Below are 27,910 nucleotides of genomic sequence, written 5' to 3' on the forward strand. Positions count from 1 at the left end.
TGGTCCTGCTGAACTCTCTGAAGTAATAAAAGACTGCATTTTAATTTTATGTATTATTGCACTGGAAAGTATTACTGTTTGAATGTTAACTTTTAATGAAATAACTTCATTCTGAAAAAAAATAATCTACAACTAAAACAACTATAAGATGTAGAAATTTAATGTTTCTCTGCAAACTGTTTCAGATCTCCATGTTCATCAATATCATGAAAGGAAACATCTCTAGATCTTTATTTCTTTCAGCAGATACGCATCAAAATCTTGTCCTCCAGCTGCTGAACATATGTCATAGTTGTGCATGTTGATCTTAGGGAGCACAATGCTCAACATTTCATTCTGGGAATGATATTTTACAATCCTTAGCAGTATTACTGGCGACACTGTAAATAGCTGTTGCATATCAGGCAGTCGGGCAGTTTTAAGGGTATCTCTTTTCCAACTGTCTCATATTTTTATGTTTTATTTCAACTGTTATGAAAAAGGGTGGTAACTCAGGTCATCTATACAAAAACCAGATGGCTAACAAGTTTAATAAATACACCTCTAGGACATAACAATGCCAAAACTATCTTCCTTTATGCGCCACAGTTTCTTGCATGAAAAAACAAAACTGATATTTAGTAGAAATATTACTAAACAAAGAGCAAAATGGAGTTGTCCCCAAATTTTCAAAACTCTGGATGATATTTACGTTAAAAAAAAAAAAAAAAAAAGTGGAGCTAAATGTTCACAATTTTTTTTTTTTTTTCATGCAGGGAGAAAATGGGGTAACTTCTTAACTTATAAACAAATAGACACAGGCATCCCAAAATATACAAGGCACATGCCAACACTATTCAAGAACTACTTTTATGATGTGGTCATAGAAATTGTCCAAGAACTAGAATTCTGGAGTCCTGATTTATTGTTATTGTGTGTGTGCATGCTTGTGGAAAACTGCAAAGTAGAGCCGAAAAAGAGCTTCCAACATAAACAAGAAGCCTCCAGGTGTTACCCCAAGCCAAGGCTGGCAGAGAAAACCTTGGGGATAAATAGAAAAGAAACAGTTCTTAAGCAGGTTTGGGGCTTCTGCTCATTTCATTAAAAATTGAACAAAAGATGGTGTTGCTTGGTCTCAAGCAAAAGAAAAACAAAACCAAACCCTCAGACAGAATCCCTCTGTAGCCTAAGTAACCTGTTCAACCTGGAATTTTGGGTGACTCAAAAAAAAAAAAAAGATAAAAAAAAAAAAAAGATATAAAGATGTTTGGGAAGTTTAAAAGATGTTTATAGGACCTGTGGAACCCAGAAAGGGAAGGCACTTTATATTTGAAATCAAGAGTCACTAGCAAAAATGAAACTATTTGTATATGTATAAGAAGGAAAATAGTGATCGTGTTTTTTTGTTGTTGTTGCTGTTGTTGTTTGTTTGTTGGTGTTTGTTTGGTTTAGTTTGCTTCCTTATTTTTCCTAGTAGTGTTTTTCTCATTAGCATTTTTTTCCTTAGGAAATCTTTAATGAACTCAGTAGTATTGTAGCTCACTAAGTGGTCTGGAAAGTAAAAACACAGATTAAATAGGGGCTGTTCAGCAGTTCAACGCTTTAGACATTCCCTTTTCTGGTTGATACATTCCAAGTAGTCTGGCCAGAAACATAAGAATATAGGAGGAAGCAGGGGAATAAGTAAGATTGCTATCCTGGAATTCAGGACAGCTAATTTTGGCCTCTTCAGTGACCTTCTTGGAAGAATCCCATGGGATCAGGCTCTAGAAGGAAGAGATCTATGAGAACTGATTAATATTCAAGGATCACTTCCTCCAGGCTCGAGAACAGTGCATCTCTATGAGCAAGAAATTGAGTAGAGGGGTAGAAGACCTGTATGGATTAACAAGGAACTCCTGACAAACTCAAACATAAGCAGGAGGCAGAAGCAAGGACAGACCACTCAGGATGAATATATGGATGCTGTGAAAGTATGCAGAAATGGAATGAGGAAGGCCAAGGCCCATCTGGAATTAAATCTGGTCAGGGATGTCAAGGACAACAATCACAGAATCATAGAATAACTTAGGTTGGAAAAGACCTTTAAGGTCATCAGGTCCAACCATTAACCTAGCACTGCCAAGTCTACCACTAAACCATGTCCCTAAACAACACATCTACATGTCTTTTGAATACCTTCAAGGATGGTAACTCAACCACTTCCGTGGGCAGCCTGCTCCAATGCTTCTTCCAGTGAAGAATTTTCTTTCTAATATCCAACCCAAACCTCCTCTGGTGCAACTTAAGGCCATTTTCTCTTGTTCTATCACTTGTTGCTTAGAAAAAGAGACCAACCTCCACCCTGTTTCATCCTCCTTTGAGGTATTTATAGAGAGCGATAAGATCTCCCCTGATTTCTTTAGGCTAAATAGCCCTAGTTCCCTCAGCTGCTTCTCATAAGACTTATTCTCTAGACCCTTCACCAGCTTTGTTGACGTTCTTTGTAAGTGCTGCATGACCTCAGTGTCCTTCTTGTAGTGAGGGGCCCAAAACTGAACACAGTATTTGAGGTGCAGCTTCAGCAGAGCAGGGGGGGAAATCACTTCCCTAGTCCTGTTGGCCACATTCTTTCTGATACCAGCCAGGAGGTTGTTGGCTTTCCTGGCCACCTGAACTCACCGTTGGTTCATATTCAGCTGGCTATCGACTAATACCCCCAAGGTCCCTTTCCACTGGGCAGCTTTCAAGCCATGATTCCCCCAGCCTGTAGCATTGCATGGGATTGTTGTGCCCCAGGTGCAGGACCTGGCACTTCACCTTGTTGAACCTCATACAGTTGGCCTCAGCTCATCAATCAGCTTATTCAGATCCCTCTGTAAAGCCTTCCTACCCTCAAGCAGATCAACATTTCCCCCCATCTCGGTGTCTTATATAGACTTATTGAGTGTGCACTTGATTCCCTCATCTTGATCACTAAAGATATTAAAGAGAATTGATACCAATACCGAGCCGTGGGGGACACCACTTGTGACTGACCTCCAATTGGATTTAACTCCATTCACCACAACTCTTTGGGCCTGGCTACCCAGCCAGTTTTTTACCCAGCAAAATGTATGCCTGTACAGGCCATGAACAGACTGTTTCTCCAGCAAAATGCTGTAGGAAACAGTGTCAAAATATTTAGTAAAATTTAGGTAGACAACATCCACAGCCTTTCCCTCATCCACTAAGTATGTCACCTTGTTATTGAAGGAGATCAAGCTAGTCAAGCAGGAACTACTTTTTATAAACCTATACTGACTGGGTCTGATCACCTTGTTGTCCTGTATGTGCCATGTGATGGCACTCAAGATAATCTGCTCCATAACATTCCCTGGCACTGAATTCAGAATGATAGGCCTGTAGTTCCCTGGGTCTTTCTTCTGGCCTTTGTTGTAGATGGGCAATGCCTTTGCTAGTCACCAGTTGACTGGGACCTCCCCTGATAGCCAGGACTGCTGATAAATGATGGAAAGTGGCTTGGTGAGTACTTCAGCAAGCCCTTGGGTGGATACCATCTGGCCCCATAGATGTGAGTACACCTAGGTGTTCTGGGCTCCCCAGTACAAGAGAGACATGGAGCTCCTGGAGGGTCCAGAAAAGGGCTACTAAAATAATTAAGAGACTGAAACATCTTTCATATGAAGAAAGGCTGAGGGAGCTAGGGAGCTGGAGAAGAAAAGGCTTAGGGGGGATCTGATCAATGTAACAGGTCTGATCAAGAAGTATATGAAGAGTGTCAAGAGGATGGAGCCAGACTCTTCTGAGTGGTGCCCAGCAATAGGACAAGTGGCAATGAGTACAAACTGCAACACAGGAAGTTCTGCCTGAAAGTGAAGAAAAACTTCTTTACTGTGAGGGTGACTGAGCACTGGCACAGATTGCCCAGGGAGGTTGTGGAGCCTCCTACCCCAGAGATCTTAAAAAGCTCTCCGGACACAATCCTGGGTAATGTGCTCTAGATAACCCTGCTTGAGCAAGGAGGTTGGACTAAATGATCTCTAGGGGTCACTTCCAACCTCAATCATTCTGTGAGTCTGTGACATTCACACATAAATGCTGATCTACCTTTATGATGTCTAGCACAAAATGACTGATATATTGCTGGCCTACATTTTCACTGATGACATTCTCAAAATGCTAGAGAGTTCAGATCTCACTATTCCCCTTCTGCTTTTGAAGGACAAAAAGCATCTAGGTGGAGCAGTTGTACATGAATGTAACTGGGATAGAAGCTGAGAGATGCTTAATATCGGCCCAGATTTCTCTTCACAGTAAACCGATTGGGTCCTTCCACTAGTTCCTATTGTGTGCTTGTATCCTAAAAATTGAACTTGTTTTTCCCAGTTCTGTACCTAGCCATGGTACTTGGCCAAATACACATACTTTTCTCCTGGCAACTCCTACAGCCGTTTTTTAATTCTTTTACTAATACCTTGGCTTTTTGCTAGCCATTCCCACTTTGCACCACACTGTACTCGTCTTCAACAAAATGTGATTATCAGCCTCAAATGCCTATGACTGGACCTCCCCCAGACATCTAAAAGTGTCCCTATAATTCTGCATACATATTCGCTGAACTTACCCTAACAAACAGTAACCATTTATTCCTATTAGTTATTCAAACATTCTCTTAAAAGCATGCATTTGAATTTCCCTGCTCCTCAGATAGCGCTCAGTTATTTCTAATATATTATTTAGCTTCTTTCCACCTACTTTGTGTAATTCTTTCTTTCCCTTGTCAGTTTATTAATATGTAGTGTATTTTACATCAACATAGTTTTACATCATTTACATCATTTACATTTACATCAACATACTAATTGATTCCAGATATAGCGGCTAGATACTTAGCTAAATTATACATTCTCAAATACCTTACTGAAAAATTTCCAAAGGTGAACATTTTCATCCACATACATAAATCACATCAGTTCCAATTGTCTGACTCTAAGATGTTTCTTTCATTGACTCAGACCCGTGAGAGTCTTTTCCCCTGAGTGTTAATGAGAATGATGACATGTCCTGTCCAATTCAGTCAAGACCTTCTCTCACAGTCTATGAAAAGATGAGATCTAGGGATCCCATATATATACATATGCAACCTAGGAAAAAGAAGGGGAAAAAAAAAAAAGTCAATTACAACTAAAAAAAAAAGGTCAATTACAATTAATAGAATTGAGCTGAGTCTCTGTGATGAGACTCTTCAGTCTGAGGAAAAGGAGATTTAATCCTAACGGGATATCCAATTCACAGGAAGCTGACACATTGAGTAAGTTGGGGATGAAGTGGTAAAAACAGGTTATTTATCATTTAAATAACCTATTTAGATCACAGATTTTCTAAACAATTTACATATATTGCAATAATGACTGCATAAAACAATTTGCATCAGAACCATGTATATTTTATATAATAAATTACCACACTACTTGCAGACTTTTTATAAGATAAAAGAGCAGTCAGAACTCTTATACTTCACATTTTCGGTGACTGCAGTTTGAGGAGGTGTAAAGGGGAAAAATTTTAATTGATTTCTGAACTGGGGATTGGTTTTAGATTTTGCAGCTGTAAAGAGCAGAGCAAGAACACTGTGACTGTACCAGAACTGTGCTGGATTACAAAATGCAAAGTAGAGTGGTTTCACTAAGGTCTGTCATCTATACTTCATTTGGTCTATGTAGTCTCACAGCTTTCCCAATTATATAACAACCAAATTTGCCATTTAATTATAAAGTCAAAAATCTGTAGTAACTCCATAACTTACTTATATTCCGTTACCAGTATAACAGTAGAATTTCAACTGCTTCTTTTATGACAAACTAAACCACAGATTTTTGTTTCCGTATTTTTCCGAGACTAAATATTAAGCCATCCATAAATGTGGAACTCAGTTATGAATCTCAAAAATTATTTCTATTCTAAGATTTTATCAAACCCAAAACTGCAGAAAAGTTTAATTTACTTTAAATATATTACACCTGAGGAAACTGATTTCATTGATACATATTAGCTGATTTAATTCTTCTCAGTCTTGTGCTTTTCTTGGAGGGGCAATGGAGATGGAAAGAGTTTTTGTTGTTGTTGTTGTTTGTTTGTTTATTTGTTTTCCTCTTTGCTTTTGGAGAGGAGGTTTTATGAAAAACTTCCAGGATACTAACATGATTTTATCTGAATATTCTCAGGTCAGGTGTTAAGCCTCCTGTATTAGAGATTTCACCATCACTGAAAGTGGGACTACTACACTGCATACTGAGTTTTGGTGCACTGCTGCTCACTTCACAAAACAGTCCTGCAAACAGGACACCTATCCAAGAGACTGGCAGTTCATTTCAGAAGTTGAAAGAGGAAAATCAATAGATAGCTCTTTTATCTTAAGTGCTGTCTTTGACATGAAAAGGATAGCAGGTTGCAATTTAAAGTGTTGTAGCTTGATGGTAGTGCTAATAACTTTATTCTTAGATCTGTGTGCGTGTGAGCATGTGGGTGCACACGGATATATGAGAGAGACTTCTTGATAAAAACGGAATCTTATGTCTGCAGTAACTAGGCAATGAAAAAAAAAATAGTAGAAATTCAATCTACCTAACCAAAAAAAAAAAAAAATCCATTATTTTAAATCATTGCTTCTCTACATTGTGGTAATTGCCTGGCATCAGAAGACATTTCCCATACTGGCAACCCCATGATATATAGATTCATTCTGCATTGCTCAGTGACTATCATAGAATCTTAGAATGGCTTGGGTTGGAAGGGACCTTAAAGATCATCTAGTTCTAACTCCCCTACCATGGCTACCCACTAGATCAGATTACCCAGGGCCTTGTCCAGCCTGGTCCTAAACACCACCAGGGATGGGGTACCCACAACTTCTCTGGGCAACCTCTTCCAGTGCCTCACCACCCTCTGAGTGAAGAAATTCCTCCTAACCTCTAATCTAAATCTCCCTAAATCTCCCTGCTTTTAGTTTAAAGCCATTCCTCTCAACCTGTCATAATCCGACTGAACAAAAAGTTGCTCTCCATCTTTTTTGTAAGTCCCCTTTAAGTACTGAAAAGTTGCAATAAGGTCACCCCAGAGCCTTCTCTTCTTTAGGCTGAACAGCCCCAGCTCCCTCAGCCTTTCTTCATAGAAGAGGTGCTCCAGCACTCTGATCAACTTTGTGGAACTTCTCTGTACCCGTTCTAACAGATCAACATCTTTCCTGTGTTGGGGGCCCCAGATCTGGGTGTAGTACTCCAAGTGGGAACTCCCAAGGACAGAGGAGAGGGGGACAATCACCTCCCTCGACTTGCTGGCCAATCTTCTTTTGATGCAACCCAGGATGCAGTTGGCCTTCTCTGCTGCAAATGCACACTGGTGGCTCATGTCAAACTTTTCGTCCACCAGAACCCCCAAGTCCTTCTCTGCAGGGCTGCCTCTCAGTGAGTTCTCCTCCCAGTCTGTATTCCTGTGTGGGATTGCCCCAACCCATGTGTAGCACCTTGTACCTGGACTTGTTGAATCTGATTAGGTTCACGTGGTCTCACTTTTCAAGCTTGTCCAGGTCCCTTTGAATGGCATCCCTTCCTTTTGCTGCACCCCTGCACCACTCAGTTTAGTATCATCTGCGACCTTGCTGAGGGTTCACTCGAACCCACTATGTGATTGATAAAGGTATTAAACAATACCTATGCAGGGACAAATCCCTGAGGGACACCACTCACCACCAGCCTCCACCTGGACATAGAGGATAAGAAGTCCTTATCCATATCCTTAAGAAAATATCCATATCCTTATATCTTTCCTTATATAGAGAGAGAAAGATATGGATAAATAGAGAAGCTGACAGCTCCATGTAAGCCATTGTATAACTTCCAAATATTTCTTTTAGCTTTTCATCCAAAAGTTACCTTACTCAGCAAAACAACATTTCTAATACTCTGGAACATGCAAGTCGAAGTCCCATCATCTGAGATGAGGAAGAAAGCAATTCTCTCTTGCAGTAATTTTCATGGATATGATCATTTATTAATCTTATCAGGTTATTAGTACATAAGCAAAAGTTATGTTTTCCTCTCTTAGTTTAGATTACTTTCAAACAGCTAACACCCCACCTCCCTTCAATCCTCTTGAAGTGCGGGGGAAAAAAAAGAAAGAGAGAAATAACAAATTTAAGATTAATTGGGCAATAAAAGAAAATCTGCTTTTGCTAGTATCATTTACTTTGAGTAATTAATTTTATGCTGCTGCTACAGACATCTCTCCAAATCATCATCTAAAAACCTACAACATAGCTAAATTGCTTTTTATTGTTTATTTATTTAATTATTTAATTATTTGTTCAAGCAAGGGAATGTTCAGAATTAGCATTGGACTAAAACTATTCATGATATCAGTAAAATAAGTAAAAAAAAAAAAAAAGATCTTGACAACTTTGAATAACCACTGGAAAAATCACATTAGTATAAAAAACCTTTCCCACAATTTTCACCCCCAGGTTATTCTGTCTTTCTCCACTTTTCTCCTAATCCTTCTTATATATACTAAAAACTACAGTACTATACACCATACCATTTTTCTCATAGTTACCCTCTGAGAAATTATTGTATGATGACTGTGCACAATTTTTACTTTTATTCGTTTCAGTCCAAGAAAAGTAAGGAGTCTGCATTTGGCCTGCAGCTTAAACAGTCTTTGAAGTACTACCCTTACATTATTGAAGTAATATACCTCAAATAATTTCTGACAATTTTTTAGTTATATTTAATCATGGATATGTAGCATGTAAATCAATAACAACAAAAAAAAAAAAGTCTCCACATATATTGTATTAGCACTATAAAACAAATATATGCTGAATGAGAATATATGCATTCTGTCAGCTTCACTGAAATGGATTATGTTCACAGGTCAGTTATGTCTAAGCAATTAATTAAGAAGTTATCCTTTTCTTGGCTGTGAATTACTACCACCCAGCTGAGATACCATAATTGACTGCATGCACACTCCGAGTTATTTAAATTTAGTTTAGGTTAAAAGGGTTACACAGACTCACTATTTGAAGAAGTTTTAAACTCATGATTAAGGTTTATGCCATCAAATTAACAGTAAAACAGTCTAAAAGTGCTTATAAAGACAGGATAGGTGGTCACTGCTAACTAGCTAAGGAATAATCAATCAATTCTTAAGTAACTGCAATAGCCTGATATATACCACAATATACTTTAATGCTAACTACTACAACATCTGCACTATGCATAACTACATATATGCTACCTGAAGACTGGACTTCCTACATGTAGTAAGTTTCTGATTCTCACCTATGTGCACTAACATAGCAACAGAAAGTTCTCCAAGCTGAGACTTTGGACCAAGCCTAAAAATCAGTGTTAATATGTTTTAAGATATTTCATATGAGAAATATGAAGTAAGACAATTTGCTTTGGAAAGATTCAGTCATGCCACATGGTACTCTCAAACTTATAACATATTCTGGTTATTAATTCTTTCAATTGAAATAAAATTCATGCAAACAGTTACACAATATAGCAAATTTTGTGTGATTCTATTTTAAAAAGACTAAAATAAGACCTAAGTATAACTTGAGGTAAACTTGCAGATTCGAAAGAATTGTTTCTTATCACTACCAAGCAAACAGGAGTACTTGCTTAAGAATGATTGAAGAAGTGTGATAAACTGGCATCTCAAAGAGTAGCAAATCTTTAACAAGTGTTATCCAGATTCATAACATCAACAGGAATCATTTCTCCTATTCTAAATCTCAGAGGCCCTCAGGTCTACTGTGCTTATTCTGTGGTGATACCTCTAATGAAAGAGATCCAGTATTGAAAGTGCAGAATAAATTAGACAGGTCTTTGGTGCAATATAACTATGAAACAACTAAACACAAACTACATTTATTAGCTTTTTAAATATGAAAAAAAAATCTTCTGAATTAACCAAAAAACTCCTCAGTTTGTATGTAGTGCACAGAGGAGTGTTACTTGAAAAGCTTCCAGCTAACTCCTGTGGAGCTAAATGTGAAGAATTACGTGCCTGAATCGCAGCAAGTCTACACTGCATGTAATTAGCTCTGCACCTCAAAAGTGCAGCCCTCAAATTAATGTGACTGTACAGTGTATAGAAATCTATGACTGAGCAAGCATCTCATCCGAGTGTTGTGATGCTCTAGAAAGTTTACTTAATTGCTCAGCGTCAGCTCAAGGATTTATAATGTAGCATGAGATGACTATGCTGTGTAGCTATACCAGGATACCTGTCCTAAAAAAAAAAAAAAAAAAAAAATTTCCAGAAGTAAATATGAAATTAAAAAACTACATTTTATATAAAATATAAACAAGCAAAAAATAGCAAAAAGCTTCAAGAGAAAATTAAGTATAAAATATAAAAGGTAAAAGGCTACCCTTTTCTAGGTTTTGTTTTCCCTTTAGGAAGCTTCACAACAGTGCAATTCTAGTGACTGTTCCAGTGACACTGTGTAGGGAAAAAAAAATAATCTCGAGTAGATAGATGGTCCTGAGCAAAATTCCATAGCTGAAAAATAATGAACTTAGGGGAGTTAAATTCCATACTTAGCTCCTGGCAGCCCCTCTGTGGCTTCAAAATATTGGCTAGATCCCATTTCTACATGTGCAGGGAAAAGAAGATGACAAGGAAGAAAATGAATGCTACCCTGGGACGTTTCTTAAAAGGTAAGTGTAATGTCTATACAAACGATAAAATAGTTGAATGTGAGATCCATGGAGGTAAACAGGAATATGAAGAGGAAGAGAAAATTTGCTCAAACATGAAACAGGAAAGATATCTTGCCAGAAAACTTCATAATATCTTTAATTTGCTCTAGGAGTGAGAGGAAAACATAACAGGTGGAGAGATTTTTTCTTACGGTAAATAAGAAACATTTTCTAGACCTAAGGTCTCATGAGAAGATGTCCTTGAAAAAAGACTAAGCTAATTCAAAGACATTTTGAGGTCAAACGGTACTCCTTTAATGTTTCAGAGAGTCTAACTTCCATATGTAGAAAAGCATTAACTGTAGGTGCAGCAGCCACCTGTATAGCACCTGTTAGTAAACAACAATATACTGATTTTTCTTTCTTTTAGAATGTGAAATAGAGGGTACATATTACAAAATAGACTAGATTTGAGCAACAGAGAAGTTACAAATTCAGAAAAAACAAACTAACAAACAAACAACAACAAAAAAACACATACTTTTCAAAAATCTTTACCTTCCCAAGATAATGCAAAGAACTGTGTAACACAACAAAATAATTTGTTTACTTAGCTGTGGAACACCCTTGTGATATAACACTTATTTTCACAGACAGACAAGGATGGATCAAAGATGTCCAACCTCAAAGCAGGAATTTGGAGGAATTTCAGTATTTAATAGTGAAATTGAGAAAATTCTTCTACAAGCATACAAAATCCACTGGCATATGGTGTCTACAGTACTGCTTTTTTTCTGAGCATACCAAGAAGGGTCTTGGCAATGGGAGTCTGAGAATCAAGATCACTCACAAGATACATCAAGATCTGTCTGGATATATCTGAAGATCTCAACTCCTATCAACCGAACTCCCTCCTAAATATGCCTATCTTGTGCCTGCCCCACTGATCGCCACAGCAAAAGGGCTAGATAAATGACCCTCACTGGAGTAGATATTCACTTTAGGAAACAATGCAGGACTAAGCAGAAAATATGATACAAAATATGTTTTTTCTTGTTGTTGGTGGTGTTGTTTTTGTTTGTTTGTTTGTTTCCCAACACAACAGCATACATAACTGAGAGGTAGAGTACTGAGATGAGTAAAGAGTAGGGTTGCGAAGCACAGGATTAATGAGTCATACAGAGGCCAACATGAAAAAGGGTTTTGAGGAGAGGGGAGAAGCCAGATAGTTTGAGAAAGGTAAAGCCACCAACTTAGAACAGACAGGAAGAGAAATCACCACTGGTGCTTTACTCTCCATGGACTAGCTAGTTGGAAAGGGTGGGCTGGATGGAGAGGGAATTTACAAATAAGGCACAGCAGCTAGCTTATTACAATAGGTCAGATAAACTTCATTAGTACTGCACTCTGGCAGGGTTCATTAGCTGTTCTAAGTATCCTGGTTCCACTATTTATTTCTGTATGGTACATCACCCATAGCAATTTGTTTATATAGGGAGCGTGTTTGTTTATACGTGGAACTGGTGTGTTAGGAAACTAAACCAAGTCTTGAAAATCTTAGATTAGCCTGATTAGTACTGGCATATCATCTAGAATAGAAGCCCAGCTCTACTCACTCTACTGAACATTCCTTTTTCAATTTTAATCTTCTACACTGCCAAATAGGTCAAACAAACACTACTGTATATTCTGTTAGTTAAAAACAGATCTGTATGTGATAAAAATGAAATAGATCACAGAAATCTAGTTCAAACGTCAACACATCTCACGTTAATATTAGAACAACTCCATCTAAGCACAAGACTATAAAAATACATTATCAACATTGTCTAGTACCTACAGCAATATTCATCACCTACCATTTAACTTCTGCTTTTAAAAGACAGTTGACTTGTTTCATTTCACTATGCAGCTAGGTTATAGTCTCTATTCCTCCTATACCATTGTCTTCAACAGCAAGTCATTCTAATCTGAGCTATTAATGACATAAGTTTCTCTGTGGTGTTCTGACATGCCAAGATGTCAAGTACATTTCTGTGATAAGGTCCCCTAAAGCACACCATGATCATGTTCATGTTGCGTACTGTGCGCAAAACAGAACCTATTCCTGGAAATTTAATTTTCCTCGATTCATTAATTTTTCAAGACCAAGAGTTTATTTTCTTAAATTAGCATTGCAAAAGCCTCCATTCTTTCCATGACAGACATGATAGCACAAGACAAATTAGTGTTTAGCTCTTTCATGTGTCCAAACAAACTTGGCTGTAGAAGATACACTCATCACATTACAATAAATACTGTTTTCGGTGTTAATTCTCACCAGACCATAATTTCTTTTATTTTCCACAGTCTCAGGACTCCTGTGACCCTAATCCTGCTCACAACCACAGTAAACCTTTCTGCGGCCCCACTACCTTAACCAGAACAGTTGTACTGTAATCAAACCTAGTAACATTCCCAATGTTACCTTCTCTTCACCCACTACTCCCTAGTAAATTCACCTCACTGTTTGCTTCTCTTTCAGTCTTATTTTCCCCAAGACCAATTACTGTCTAACACTATGTTATTTCACAAAGCTGGAGGTAGTCTTGTACACAGGAGGATTACTGAAGAGATAGGCTTCAACACATCTTGTTCAGACACAGAGCTAGTCCCACGCATTTTGATTTCAACTTACTTATACTTCATAGATTTTAACAATTGATATTTCTTAATTAGTACTCTGAAAAATGCTTCCGAATCATGTCTCTTCTCGTGACCTATACACAAAGCAAGTCTCTGATCCCTTCTTAATTTGTCCATTAGAGCACAGAGAGCACTGGCAGAGAATTTGTCTCATTTGCTTTTCCTGGACTAAGACTACTGTGCATACACACCATTGCAGTGCAACTCAGATTTTCCTTTATGTTCCTAAGAGCTTCTTTGTATGCCTTCAATTCATCATTTAATCGTGCTTTTAATCCAATGGACTCCTCTTTCAATGTCCGCCAGAACACTAGCAATAAATTGGGGAATAAAAAAAAAAAGAATTCAATATTTATTTATTTTTTCTGCACCAAAAGATAAGGTAAAGTTTGACAGAAACTTGTCTGGCTTGATCTGTGACAAATATAGTCACTACTTCTGACATCCAATTTCCTATTCTTCAAGTTTTTTGGGGGAGGGGGAAAGAAGGAGAAAGTTTCATTATAACATTTCTCAAAATGAATATTCAGTCCATTGTTTCAGAATGTTTTAAGAATAAATTTATGTACATCTTCAACATGCAAAAGATAGCAAAAACATTTTTGGATCATCTGAAGTTTCTGTACTGCCAATGAAGCCAAAAAAAAAAAAAAAAAAAAAAGCACTTCTCATTTTCTCATTACTGTAATTATAACACCCTCTCTCAAATGAGTTATTCAAGTAATTCTCAACCATTTTCTCCCAGACTTAGATAAACAGAAATATATATTCAAATTACCTCAATGTTTCACATTTTATGTACAGAGAAACATCTGCAAGTTTACGTAAAAGCAGTGATACACTGTATTTTTATGTACAGCTTTCAATCACTTGCACGTTTCATAAAATCATCTTCCTATTTTAAATCTACACTTTGGCTTACCAGTGAACTTCTCAAGACAGTATGACAAACCTGATTTGTCGTCACTAAACTTCAGGCTGCCTATTGTGCTGTCTTCACAATCTAACCTGAAATCTCAGGGACTATAACATATTTTATTTTTCAACACAGGAAAGGTCAAGGGAAGTGACTAATCTTATATTTGCAAAGTAAAGAAAGATAAATTATATATGTGAAAACTAAAATGATCTCTTTTGAAAAAAAATGAAATAGTTTTTGTGAGTGATAGAAAACTTTTCATACAATATAAAACAGTTTTTGTGTGGTAAATAACATCTGGAGTAAATTGTGTTTTTTTTTTTTGTTTTGTTTTTTTGTTTGTTTGTTTTGTCTCCCCTTTTCATAGATTGTCTCCCAATTCTTGCCCTTCTGTGTGCATTCATGTGTGAATGAATACAAGCTGTTTACAGAGTAAAGGAAAGGGGGTACCTTTCAAATTTCAGCAGGTTGTCATTCTTTCTACACATTGCAAAACACACGGTAATACCATAAAGTGCAGTGAATCTTGACCTTGTACAATTATCTCATCTTTATCCATTTTATCTGAGGAAAAACTAATATTCTTTCTAAATATTCTTGTAAGTACATTGCTATCTGGGATTTATTTTTCTCTCTCCTCAGACCTTTATTTAGCTTGATTGTTTGGTTGGTTGATTGGTTTTGAGTTTCTTGGGATGGGAAGCCAGAATGTGACTTGGGTTTTATTTATTATCTTTATTGCATCTAGAGTCATTGGTGGCAACAGACATATCTATCGGAGCTTTGTCAGAACAAGGTCCTACTGGTAGGATGGCACCTTTTCCAGAAACATAATATTTGTGTCTCCTACATGTGGTCTCCAGACATTTTATTGACTGGATTCTTCCAACATCGTGCTCCTGCCTAGCTTCCCTTTGATATGCCTATCATCCTAATACAAAGATCACAGCATCCTATAAAGGATTTTCAATTACTTACATTTAAAATTCACTGAGAATTTACCTTTTTAACCCTTCCTTCTGTGACCTTATAACCTTATTGAGACATTTTTCTGAAAATAAATAAATAAATAAATAAATTGAAGAATTACACCCTTTTATCTAAATGTCACAAAATAAATAAAAGTATTGTTTGTACTCTTAGGAGTTGTATTTTCATAATGTTTTTCTCTTGGTCTTCAGATGAAGAAAGACCAGAGAGAGGCTAGGAAGAGGGTTTTTTTGTTTGTTTGTTTGTTTGTTTGTTTTGCCTTTTTTTCCCCCTCTTTTTATCCATTTGTTCATCCCTCCTTTCTTTATACAGTGTCTCTAACCACATCTTCAGCAGACGCCATTGATGAAGAAAGATTTCATTAAAAGGTGGGAGCTACCTGTTATGTAGACTCAGACTGATCAGATGAACAGCAGTTTTCTCCATGCCCTGAAAGGCACAGTTACAATGGTCTGCTAGTGAAGTCTGTGGTCTGATTTTACATCTAAAAAGTACTGTAAGATAGCAATCATGAACTAGTCTAAACATTTTGCTTTTAAGCCTTTTTGATGTGGAAAAGTCATAGAACTTCAAAGTGACAGTTTCTCTCCTAAAAGAAAATGAACAACAGCTGAGTCAACATCCTAGAATTTGAAATAACTGCAGTTTCTAAACAAAAACCCTGTTGCAGAAATGGTAGGAGACAATACAGTTTCAGTATATAGAAAACATGAAACAGTAATTCTGATTTACCACAGATATTTTACCCAGAAATTCTTTGGTAGTTCCTTACAAGAATGATGGTGAATGTAAAATCAACATTTCTGAGATACAACAAATTCAAAACTATGTTGCCTCAGGTTCTGAATTTTGAACAAGGGGTATACCAGTGTTTGCTTATTTATAAATCTAGTTTACTTCATAAACTGTCACTTCTCAAACCCTCTCTGCACATATGTGTATGCACACACTTGAATGTTGCTGTCTGTCTTACCACTTTGGATCTTGTTAGCAAATTTAATTCCTATCATAGTCACAAAGAAGTCACAAAGTCACATAGTCACAAAGAAGTGAAGTCACAAAGATATGAAGTTCCCTCAAGTTTTACAAAACAAGGCAAGAAAACCCGTAACAGTTCCACCATTGAAAGAAAAGACCAACCTTCTGGGACACCATGGAAAAAGGTGACATGAATGCTTCAAGAGCAATAACATCTCTGTCAGAGCTTGCCCTTCAAAGAATATCAGAAAGCTCAGCCATATGATGCCCGGAATGAGCAGTAACCAGACTTCATTAGTTTTGGAGTTCACACAACTTGCTTTGCTTGTTAGAGTAATAGCAAGTATGTGCATCTATCAATACCACTGTTGTGTAAGCCCTCTGTGTGCTAAGGGCTATATAAATATAGGGAAAAATATTTTTCCTGCCCTGCAGAGGTTTTCATTCCACTCAGTAATATTGGAGAAAATAATAATAATAATAATAATCAAAACCACCTGTTGTGGTTTAACCCGGCTGGCAGCTAAACACCACACAGCCGTTCGCTCACCCTCCCCCCTCCCTCTCTGGGATGGGGGAGAGAAACGGGAAAGTGAAGCCTGTGAGTTGAGATAAAGACAGTTTATTAAGACAGGAAAATAATAATAACAATAATAATAATAATAGTGATAATGGTAATAGTATTAACAATAATAATGTGTAAGAAAACAAGTGATGCACAATGCAATTGCTCACCACCCGCTGACCGATGCCCAGCCTATTCCCGAGCAGCCGGCCCCCCCACCCCGGCCAGCCACCCCTATATATTGTTTAGCATGACGTCAGATGGTATGGAATACCCCTTTGGCCAGTTTGGGTCAGCTGTCCTGGGTCTGTCCCCTCCCAGCTCCTGCTGCACGCCCAGCCTGCTCGCTGGCAGGACAGAGCGAGAAGCCGAAAAGTCCTTGGCCTGGTGTAAACACTGCTCTGCAACAATTAAAACATCAGCATGTTATCAGCGCTCTTCTCATCCTAATCCAAAACATAGCACCCTACCAGCTACTATGAGCTACTTAACTCTGTCCTAACTGGAACCAGGACACCACCCCATACACACATTCAGGAGATACTCAGGTCAACTTTTCACGAAGATGTCACACCAGACAAATGGGTGAGAATAGTGCTTAGATCCCCAGAGCCTGTCCTCTGGTGTATGGCCCGGGAGATTGCTTTAATTTCCCCTGGGATGAGAACAACAGCTGCTATGCAGTGGCAAGCTGAAGTCTAATAAGCTTGGTAGCTGATATGGTGCCTGCATCTTTTCAGTATCTTCAATAAATCTAAGTAACCAGAAGTCCCAGAAGAGAGGGCATCAATAACTAGCACATCAAGACCATTTCTTTTACATTCCTTCTGCAAGTAAAAGCCATGAAACTCAAAGCAATTATAATGAATCTATACATTGTAGCTATGTATTTTTTGGGAGGCTTTCCAATTGAAATGTTATAGACTTTATTAGCTGAACTTGCAGGATATAAAAGGGAATAACACAAAAGCAAAATTTAGACTGTGTTGGAAGTCACAGATCACAACTAAATCTATGATTTTATGTATGCAAAGTTTTTGTTTCTGTACTAGATTAATCACACACAGAAAAAGTTTGCATCTTCTATTCGTTCTGCTACAGAGATCACACATTTCTTCATCATTTACCTTATTACTCTTTGGCTGCAGTGTAACATTCAACATTTTCATTTCTGTAAAAAATTTCTATAAAACTGGAGTGGAAGTAGGAAGAGAGAGGAAAGATAAACCTAGTCTTAGATTCTCAGCTGACATATGCAGATACATATCTGTATCTCAATTACCTAATATAAATTTAGGTGATTTATAATAGGTGAATTTGCACTATAATATGCAATGGTTTTATTTAAAGTGAATTGGTTCTCCATATAAAGTAGTAACAGCCTATTAAGGCCATGTCTATGCAACTTTCAAAGCTGCACCATATTAGAAAATCTTCCATTAGCAAGAAATCTTTCTGCTTAGGGATGATTATTTAAATTATTAATATATACATATTGCTGTGTTAAATTGCCAAGTAATTTATTCTAGATAACTTAAAAATACTTATTGAAATTTTATCCCTGGTAGTGGAAATTTCTTGAACTGACTTTGATTGTCCAGAACTTGACCTGTAGTCTCACAATCATGTCTCAGTACATCTGGATTTGAAGAAGCGATGTGAAAACATTAGTATCAATTTACATTATTTTCTTATGACCCAGTCAGTACTTATTCCTCTAAAATTAATGTGTGTGTATATATTACATTAAGAATTATCTGATCTACAACATTTGTTATGCTTTATGGTATGAAATCCAGCAAAGTGCTGTTTTTTATTCCTATCTCAATGCCTTGATTTCCATTCCACAGAGAAGAACTATATAGAAGGGAGAAGAAAAGAAGAGACATCATTGTCAAAACAGTCCCTCAGTCTCCAGTTTCACTGGGGCACACTATAACACATTGCAGAAGATGGTCCAAATGCAAACACATTTAACTTGTACAGCTCTCAGATTAGTTTGCTAAGTGTGGGCACTTCACAGTTTTGAAAGGAGGTTTAATTTTAACATGGATGCACGTTCTCCCAAAGAGATACATGATCCTACAAAAAGCCTGTCCAAGCTACCAAACACTGAAAATATTTCCACATGCACAGTGTAATGAGGTCCTAAGTCAGTCACAGTTATAAAGTAAGCCTACCTAGATCTACTTTTTATATTGATTGCCTCAATGACCAAATTCTAGTAAAATTCAGGTTTTACTAGAATGAAGACTGTAAGACTGACAGGTTAGGTTTTAAACAGAGAAAATTCAAAGCAACAGGGTCAGAGAGAGCTTGTACAAGTGAAGTAGGTTTAGAATTAGTTCTCTTTGAGGCCATTATGTCTTTGCACCTGGGCACTTGTTTCTAAGCTTTCTTTCAGTAAAATCTGTGATTTCCTAAAAAGCAAGAAAAGTGGCTCATTTTCTATGGAGCAGCCAAGAATGTTGCAGGGTAAAAAGCTTCCAAAACCAGAAGGTGTAACAAGAAAAGCAATGAGAAAAAGAGACCAGGGGAATCACTGCACAGAGGTAGGAGCAGGGGGCCAGACATCAGATGGGGAGCACAGAGCTCCCTAAGAGGCAGGCGACACTGTGCAATCTCCTTCCCTCCAGGCATTTCAGTGCAATGTGGTCTCTCTTCTCTTAAAGTTACGTAACATAGTAGTGAACGTTTGTAGAAAAATAAATATTATCCATCACAGGCTCCCTTGGAGGGGTAGCTACTATATGCATTAGGCATGGTGTTTCCTAACAGTCAATTTCCCCACATACTTTATCTCTTGCAGTGAGTGGTGAATATAGCACTAAGATCAGAGGTAAGAAAAGAGGTGTTTTGTACCCTGACAATGGGAAGATAATAGAATTAGGATTCTGAGAGACAAAGACATGAGTGAAGACTGTGAGGAGACAGACAGATTGTCATAATAGACAAGATAATGTAAATACTGTACAATAATATGCTACTAATAACAATAGTAATAATAATTCTATAACAATATATGAGGAAACTGTAATGTGCAGTTGATGTGAATTTGGCGTGGACACTGTTCTCACCACTGAGCAATGAATAAGAGATGGAGATAGAGAAAGATTTTATTATTAAAAAACAATTCCCAGCAAACAGGGACTAAAACCTGTGAATCTCAACTGACAACATTCTTACTTCATATTTCCTTGCAAAATGTACGATTCATCTGAGTAGATGAATAGTTCACCCGTACAGAGATGACAACTTACTACAGCTATCTGCCATATCTATTAGCACATATACATCTCCACAAGGAATACAAAGATTGGCAAAGACTAACACGTGGATCATTTGCTGAAATTCATTCTGTTTAAAAATTATATTCTATATAGAATATAATTCTATAAGAATTATATTCTGTAGTGATTGTTCTCATTAAAAGGAATGGAGAATAAAGAACAAGAAAGATACATATTGAAGATATGCTAAAGTTGCCTAACCAGATATTCAGAAAAAATAGGTAAGATTTGACCAAAAAATAAAAAATAAAAAAATTGCAAAAGAAGACAAACATATTAATGAATTCAGTATATGTGAATAACCCATTTTGTAAAGAGGTATGATATTACAGCTATATGTCACATTTTTCTCATAAAAGCAGAATCACCTCATTACAAATTCAGTATTTTGTTAGGAAATAATTAACATAGATTTATTTTTTTTCTTGTTTTGGAATAAGAAAAGTGAAAGAAAAAGCATTATCATCTGTGAAAAGAGTTCTCATGAAACAATGTGCTTTAAATGATGTTTAGATTTGTGATTACTGATAATATCACAAAATTAAACAGAAATTCAAAAACAATTTCAAAATAATATTTTCAAATAATAAGAAATAATTCAAAATAATAAGAGGGAGACATGGCATATTAATAATGTAGGTAACTATAACATAGTTTGTGTAAAATATTCTTGGTTGAATTATAATAGTATTCATCTATCTTACCTGAAACCAGAAACTGTTTATGTCAAGCTCTGGAGATAGCACTCATTTGTTTAACAATATTTATTTAATTATATATTTATTTTAAGAACAGTTATAGCACTTTTTTTTTTTCTTAAAGACAACGTTAATTTCTCGTGTTCCAAAAAAATAATTAAAAAACAAACACCTTAAAACTAACATTTTGTCAGTGTTAGTACCCATTTGCAAAGTTTAAAGCAAACCTCCCCCACTAAAACTAGCCAAAACCTCAGTATCAGAGGTCTGAATCACTCTCCACATTCTTTTTATACTAAATATAGTCAGAAAGCTATTTCATTTTATGACTTACACATGCTTTGAGGAAATCCATGTCATACAAAAGATGAAAGTCAAGAACTACCTTGTAGCGTTATACTTTTTTACTCGTGTGTGTGTGTGTTTGTGTGTACGCATGGCCAAGGTCAAGAATTTTCCTTGAGAAATAAGGTACACAACTTTTAAACTTATGCTTATTCTTAATATTTTTCAATTTTAACTGCTGGTTATCAGGACAGTTTTACAACAAATTTGGCTTCACATTATACAATATAAGAAAAAGCTATCAATTTCCCCCAATCTTTGTATAAAATGACACTGCCTCTGTATGCCTTTATGTAGGACACAACTTACAATTTGTGAGAATAGGAACTTGAAAAAGCCATAGCTTTTCCTCATAATGGTAACATTTTTCTGCTGACAGCCAATAAAAGAAGTTGGACAAGCTCAACATAAAAATACATCCTTTTATAAACTTGTGAATAATCCTGAAAAAATAGTAGGCTGAAAAAAAAAAAAAAAAAAAGGTAAGAAACGTGCTCTAAAACACATTAACATTTTACTGAAAAGGAAAAAAAGACTCTTTTCCCACCTACAAATACTTTTCTCTGTCACCCGTATGTGTAATGCTGCATCCTTGTAGTTGCAGCCTCTCCACATTGTGCAGCAGCATACCTGTGGAAAACACCATGTCCATGGACAGAATCATGATAACGGACACACTGGCGTTGTCTTTTGCAGGTGCAGAATTTTTCTCAGTACAAGCTCAGAGGACACTGAAGAACTGGCTTTGAGATTCAAACTCCAGGAATATGAGCTGTGAAATCAGATAAAACATCATGTCCTAAGGAGGAGACATAAATATAAACTACACAGGTCTGAGAGAGAGAGCAGTAGACATGCTGATAGCCAATGACTTTGTAGTCAAACTAAAAATATAACTGAAGGAAGAATGACAAATTTAAGATGATACAAGAGGGGAAAAGGTTTATGTGTGATAACGTTGCTTTCCTGTTTGCCACTTTCCATCAGTCAAAGAATCAAAAAGTGAAGAGGAAAAAAAACACTTCATGAGTTGCATTTCTAACAGGATATATCATTCACAATAAGAAAATCTGGTAGGGTTGATCCCCTTCTCTTTTGGGGCTCAATTTAAATGCATTCAAATTACCAGCCTCACTTGAAATGCGACAGAGTTATTACTGTCCTAGACCATGATATTGCAAGATATGCCAATCACTCCTAAGGAAGCTTACCTATTTCATTGTGAAGTTTGTTTTATTTATTTGTTTATTTATTTACTACCTATCATCAGCCACAAATCTCTTTTGGCACCATAGTTCCTGGGGTTCCTTGCTTCCACTGAGATTGAGCCACATTCCCCTGGTCTACATTTTCAAGAGAGGAATCTCATTTTGTTGTTTCCCTGCCCATATTTCTAATCTCCCCAAATCCTTTTTATTGTTTTATTCTCAGTGATATTTGAAATACATCTTGATTCAGTATCATTCAGGCATTGCATTCAAAATCTGCAATCTTCCTCTGATCATTTAAAAAGATATAAAATAAGACATATTAGTATGAGATTTTTGTAGAAGTTAGACATTCTTTCCAACAGCTTCTCTTTCACTGCTGCCTTTTATTTACAGTATGCAAATATGAGAACATTCTTCATAGTTATGTTGAGGTCATTTGAAATAGAAATACCTTATAAATATTAATGCCTTAAAAAAAAAAAAAAAGTAAAGTTTTACCAAGTATTACAAGGGGAAAAAAAACAAACAAACAAACAAAAAAAACCTATTTCCCCCTTAATAAAAAAATTGTTACTCTCATTATTAGATTATTAAGGTTAATTTAGGTTTTGTGAAAGCATATTCAACATTTGCTCTAGAGTTGATCACTGATTTTTCTTTTTATTTTTTTTTATATTTTTTCCTTAATCTGTTAAAGGAATTAAGAGAAAAATATTGGTCATACATCTCAGTCTCTTTCTTTATTTGAATATCCCATTATTTCCATTTTTGATCTCTATTTCACTCCTTAAGATCTACCTAAGTACTCTGTTCCTCTGTGACTTGTTGAATATGCTTCATAGTAGTTTGCACACTCATTATCTGTTTCCCTTACTGTCATAAAATCTGTCATCCAGATCTGATGATTTGCATGTGTTTAAACTTTCAAGATCTTCCAGATCTTTCCTTATCTGTTAACCTTTTTTTCCCAACAGGTTTTTGTACTTCATCCTAGCTGTATACAACCCATTTAATTATCTTCCTTTACTCAACATTAAAGATTAAAAAAGAAAAAATGAAAATAAAAATCAGAGGTTTAGTAATTTTAAGACCGGAGTTGTTATCTGACTTATCAGTCACCAAATTATTTCTGAATCGGAGGTCATTATGAAGGCTGAGACAGTCTTACATTTGAGCCTAGATCCAAGCCAGGTACTATAAAGCCTTCTCATGCAAACCTGTAGAAGCCCAAATGAGATCTGACAAGGTGCTTAGCTTAACATTTCCAAATGCCAACAAACTGGTAGCTATCAGATTATATTCTCTCTCCTTCACACACAAAAGTATAAATCAGTTATAAAATTTGCTATCACACAACTTCAGGATACATGATTAAGAGGCTGCAATTGTATGATTTTTCTAGTATCTTACGTCCAGAAACATGTCTATTATTCCATCTAGTTTAAAAAGAATGAGAAATATGAAACTTGTTACTTCCCCTGATAAAACTGCAGCTGATATAACTTAGACTTAATGAGTGCTTAAGATTTCATTTTTTTGGAGAACTTAAAGTAATTATCACAAAAGAGATACTGTAAATTTACCCTACATGAGTCAAACCCATACTAGATACTAATCCATGATGTTTTTTTTTCATCTTCGGTGGTAGCACTCTTTCATTTTTTGGTGTTTTGGTCTTTACAGCAAGTTCCAATTAGGATTAACACAAAGGACAAAAGTACTTGCCTTACTGTGTGTGATATCATTGAAATGTGCAGGTGTAGGCATTTATCCTATTTATACCATATTTTAATGAAAGTCCCAAATGCTGCCCTCTGCAATCCATCTCTGTCAGATAAAAACAAATAAAGTACAAAGTAGCATTCCTATTACTGCATAGGACTACCTCTTTAATTCAGTAGGGAAACATAACAATTACTGAATTACTGTGAAATAGAAACACAAAAATCACACACACACACACAAAATCTCTTTGAGATTTTTTTTTTAACTATTTCCTAATCAGAAGATTAGGAAAAAACAACTGAATTAAAACCAAAAGCAAAATCCCCCCAAACCCATCTGTTTTCAATAAGAGTTTTGAATATTTATACATACACTATGCTCCTGAATGCCAGCTTCTGGCTCAAAGCGATTTTTTTAAAGCCAAGCTGTAAGCATGCATTCAAATAGAGAAATACTAGAGAATCTTCTCTCCAAGCACAATCCCAGACATAGTGAGGAAATATCAACCAAAGCATGAACTACTGCAATCCCAAGTTTGCTGAGAAAGCTGTAAATATGCATTCCAATATCAATGATCATATACTCTTAGCTTTTACCTTTTATTCCTACCCTTTTGTCCTTTTTTGTGTGTGTGTATATATATATATATATAATTATTTTGTGCAACAGCAACTTCTTTCAGAGAAGGGAAGTGGGAGATGGACTGAATTGTCTGGGATAGAGACTTATTGCAGTATTAGGTACACAGTGTCATCTAGAGGCCAAAGAATTTGTATAATAAGCTTTATGGTGAGGGGCTGTTTTGTTTTTGTTTCATTTTCTTTTTCCTCTCCCAGTTTAATAACCAATACTTATGTCTGCCTGACTGTCACACATTATCTCTAGAAACATTTTGTGCTGAAGACCCAACACAGTCATTCAGAACATCTTCATTGACATCTACAGATCCATGCAGCAGTGTTTAATTGAAAGATGCACATTAATGAATGGGCCATATGTGACTAAGTTTCTAAGGACAATATCAACCTCATGAACTTTTTTCTCCTTATACTTCCAAGAAAAGCTGTCAGCACAGTGAAGATCATGACCAAGCACCAGTAAAGTTTATTTAATTAGAAAGCATTTGTTCTTGGACTGTGACAGATGACACATGGATTTAAACTGTAAATCCATGTCACCTTTTCCATTCTTCCAGTAACATTACACAAAACCTGCCTTCAGGAAATGAGACGTTATATCTAGAAAGTGCTCCATTACTATTATAAAAGTATGATTAAAAAAAAAAATGATTTGAAAACAGCTATCACACATAGGAATCTGATCTAACTAACAAAATGAGATCATGACATATTTATGTCAGCCCAAACATTAATTCATGACAACATTTAAAAAAAAAGGTGTTTTCACTGGGTAAGATGTTATAGTTGTCATGTGTGTACATTTTATTGTTTCCAAAGGAATGATTCCTACCTGAATACAAAAATAAAACCATTACCCGACTCTATACTATTGTTTAACATGGAATTAGACAGAGCTCTTCCTCTAAAGCAAGTCTATATTGTTTGGTATCGCACAAAGAGAAAAACATTAGTATAAAGGAAATGCAGGCAGAAAAGTTTCAGGCTTGATACAAGCTGTAGATATTCTGATTTCTTCTGGGACAATAAAATAAAATAATGAAATGAAATGAAATGAAATGAAATGAAATAATAAAATGAAATAAACCAACAGAAAATAAACCAACAGAAAATAAAATAAAAAATAAAATAAAAATAAAATAAAATAAAATAAAATAAAATAAAAAATAAAATAAAATAAAATAAAATAAAATAAAATAAAATAAAATAAAATAAAATAAAATACTTTAAAAGTGTATGGAGACTGCTGTTCCAGAGACAGCACAGGCTCCATCAGACAGGGGTGAGAGGGAGGAAAGTTGGCAGAGCATTGCACTGAATTAGAAAAATCTCTTAAGATACATGTATGCTCTTGTGAAGAGTTGACTGACTCTGTGACTTTTGAAAATGTTGTGTAAAATTCAACGTAATCTTTCTCCTAAGAACAGTAGTGTAAAAGTAGTTAATTTGCCTTGGTATATTTTATGCTCTTAAACAGATTTAACTACTAGGTGTAAACATACTTTCCAGCGAAGCTTAACCCTCATTTTAAAACTGAGATGTTCTCATTCTGCCTTTAAAGACCAAAAAATCTTAATGAAGGAGAATTCATTACTTAAGGAAGTAATGTATAAAGTTTTTTTGTTCGTTTGTTTTTGTTTTTGTTCTTTGTACTGCAGACAGAATTTCTTCTTTTCTTAAATTTTATACCTTTAGGATTCACAGTTCATGAATTCAAATGATAAACTTTATAGTGTGATACTTTACTAACTGATAGATCTCTCATATTAATAACAGAGAGCTGATGTTAGGCAAACTAGGGATTTTTTCTGGTTTGTTAGTATTTACACATTCATTTTAAAATGATGTTTTGAATGACTCCTATGTAATGAATAGAAAATATATATATATATTTATTTCTCTCTCCTCATACAATGAGGCTAGAGCACTGTTAAAGCACAGCATTAACTCATTATTTAAAGTCACTAGCTGGAAAAGTGCTTTGACAAGTAGTATTAGGTTTCTTTCAGTACAAATAGGGCTTCTTTTTAGTGCCTTTTCAATTAAAACCAAAGGGAATATGTGAGACACATAATGAAAGGATTTTACAGAGAGCACTTTTTTTTTTAAAGGTAGGAAGTTTTGTCGATAGCTTCTTCTATTACTCTAGATAGGAAATGCTCCTGAGAATTGAACTTGCATATATATAAGAAAAACTGTGATCAAATAGTTCTTCTGCATATGTTTAAGCAACATTTGAAAAGGAACAAGAAAAAAAAATCTATTTAAAGCATTGAGATAAAATAATGGTGTACACAGTGAAATTTCTTTTATCTCCCAAAAGAGCAGTTCACAGATATGATTAATGGTTGTGTGTAAAGGGCATTAAGGAAACATTATTAGAAAACATTTCCATTCCAAAAAAATCTATTTGCCAGCTTTCTAAGAAGACTATTATGTGATGCAGGTAACTGAAAGTAAAATAATAAGATTCACACGATGTCTGATATTTCTATTTTATATCAGAACACTTAGGGGTTTACAATAGCTTACAAGGTTTACATTGTGTCTACAGTATATAATCAACCACTGGCATTCTCTTTTGGTCATCCATGTATTTTAAAAATAATTAATCACAACCAGTTTCTGAATAATATATGGTTTCAGAGCAGAATTCCAATAAGACTTAGCTACTGCAGTTCATAGACCAGGATATTTGTTTCAACTGCATAAAAATCTCTGTATTAGTAAGGTAAGCTAAAATTATAGGGAGGGAAAACATCAATTCTTCTGATGTTTCTAGCTCTAGAAGATTAATAGAGCATGGAGTAGCTCTAGTAAGTAATTGGAGGTACTTCAGCCGAAGCTTTTCAGACAAGACAGGTAAAGCCAGTTGAAAAATTCAGAGTAGTTTGCAGATACTGGAAAGAAACAGTCATTTTAAGAAAACATCATGGCTAAATATATAAATAAGCAAATGTACCTAATGTTCAAAATAACAGAATCAGTTGTGGTGAATAAGAAAAAGAAGGTTCATGGTAATATTCATGTCTATATTCACTGAAAATACCAATGGGTGGCATTTTCTGTTTTGTCACTTCCTTTGATTCCCTTATCAAAAATCAAACACTTTCTCCAAAGCTGTAGATACTCAAAAGTCATAAGGGAGTTTAAAGGATTGCAATTCCATTAAAAAAAAAAAAAAAAGAGA

Source organism: Anser cygnoides, chromosome 2, assembly GCF_040182565.1.
Source record: "Anser cygnoides isolate HZ-2024a breed goose chromosome 2, Taihu_goose_T2T_genome, whole genome shotgun sequence".
Classification (NCBI taxonomy): domain Eukaryota; kingdom Metazoa; phylum Chordata; class Aves; order Anseriformes; family Anatidae; genus Anser; species Anser cygnoides.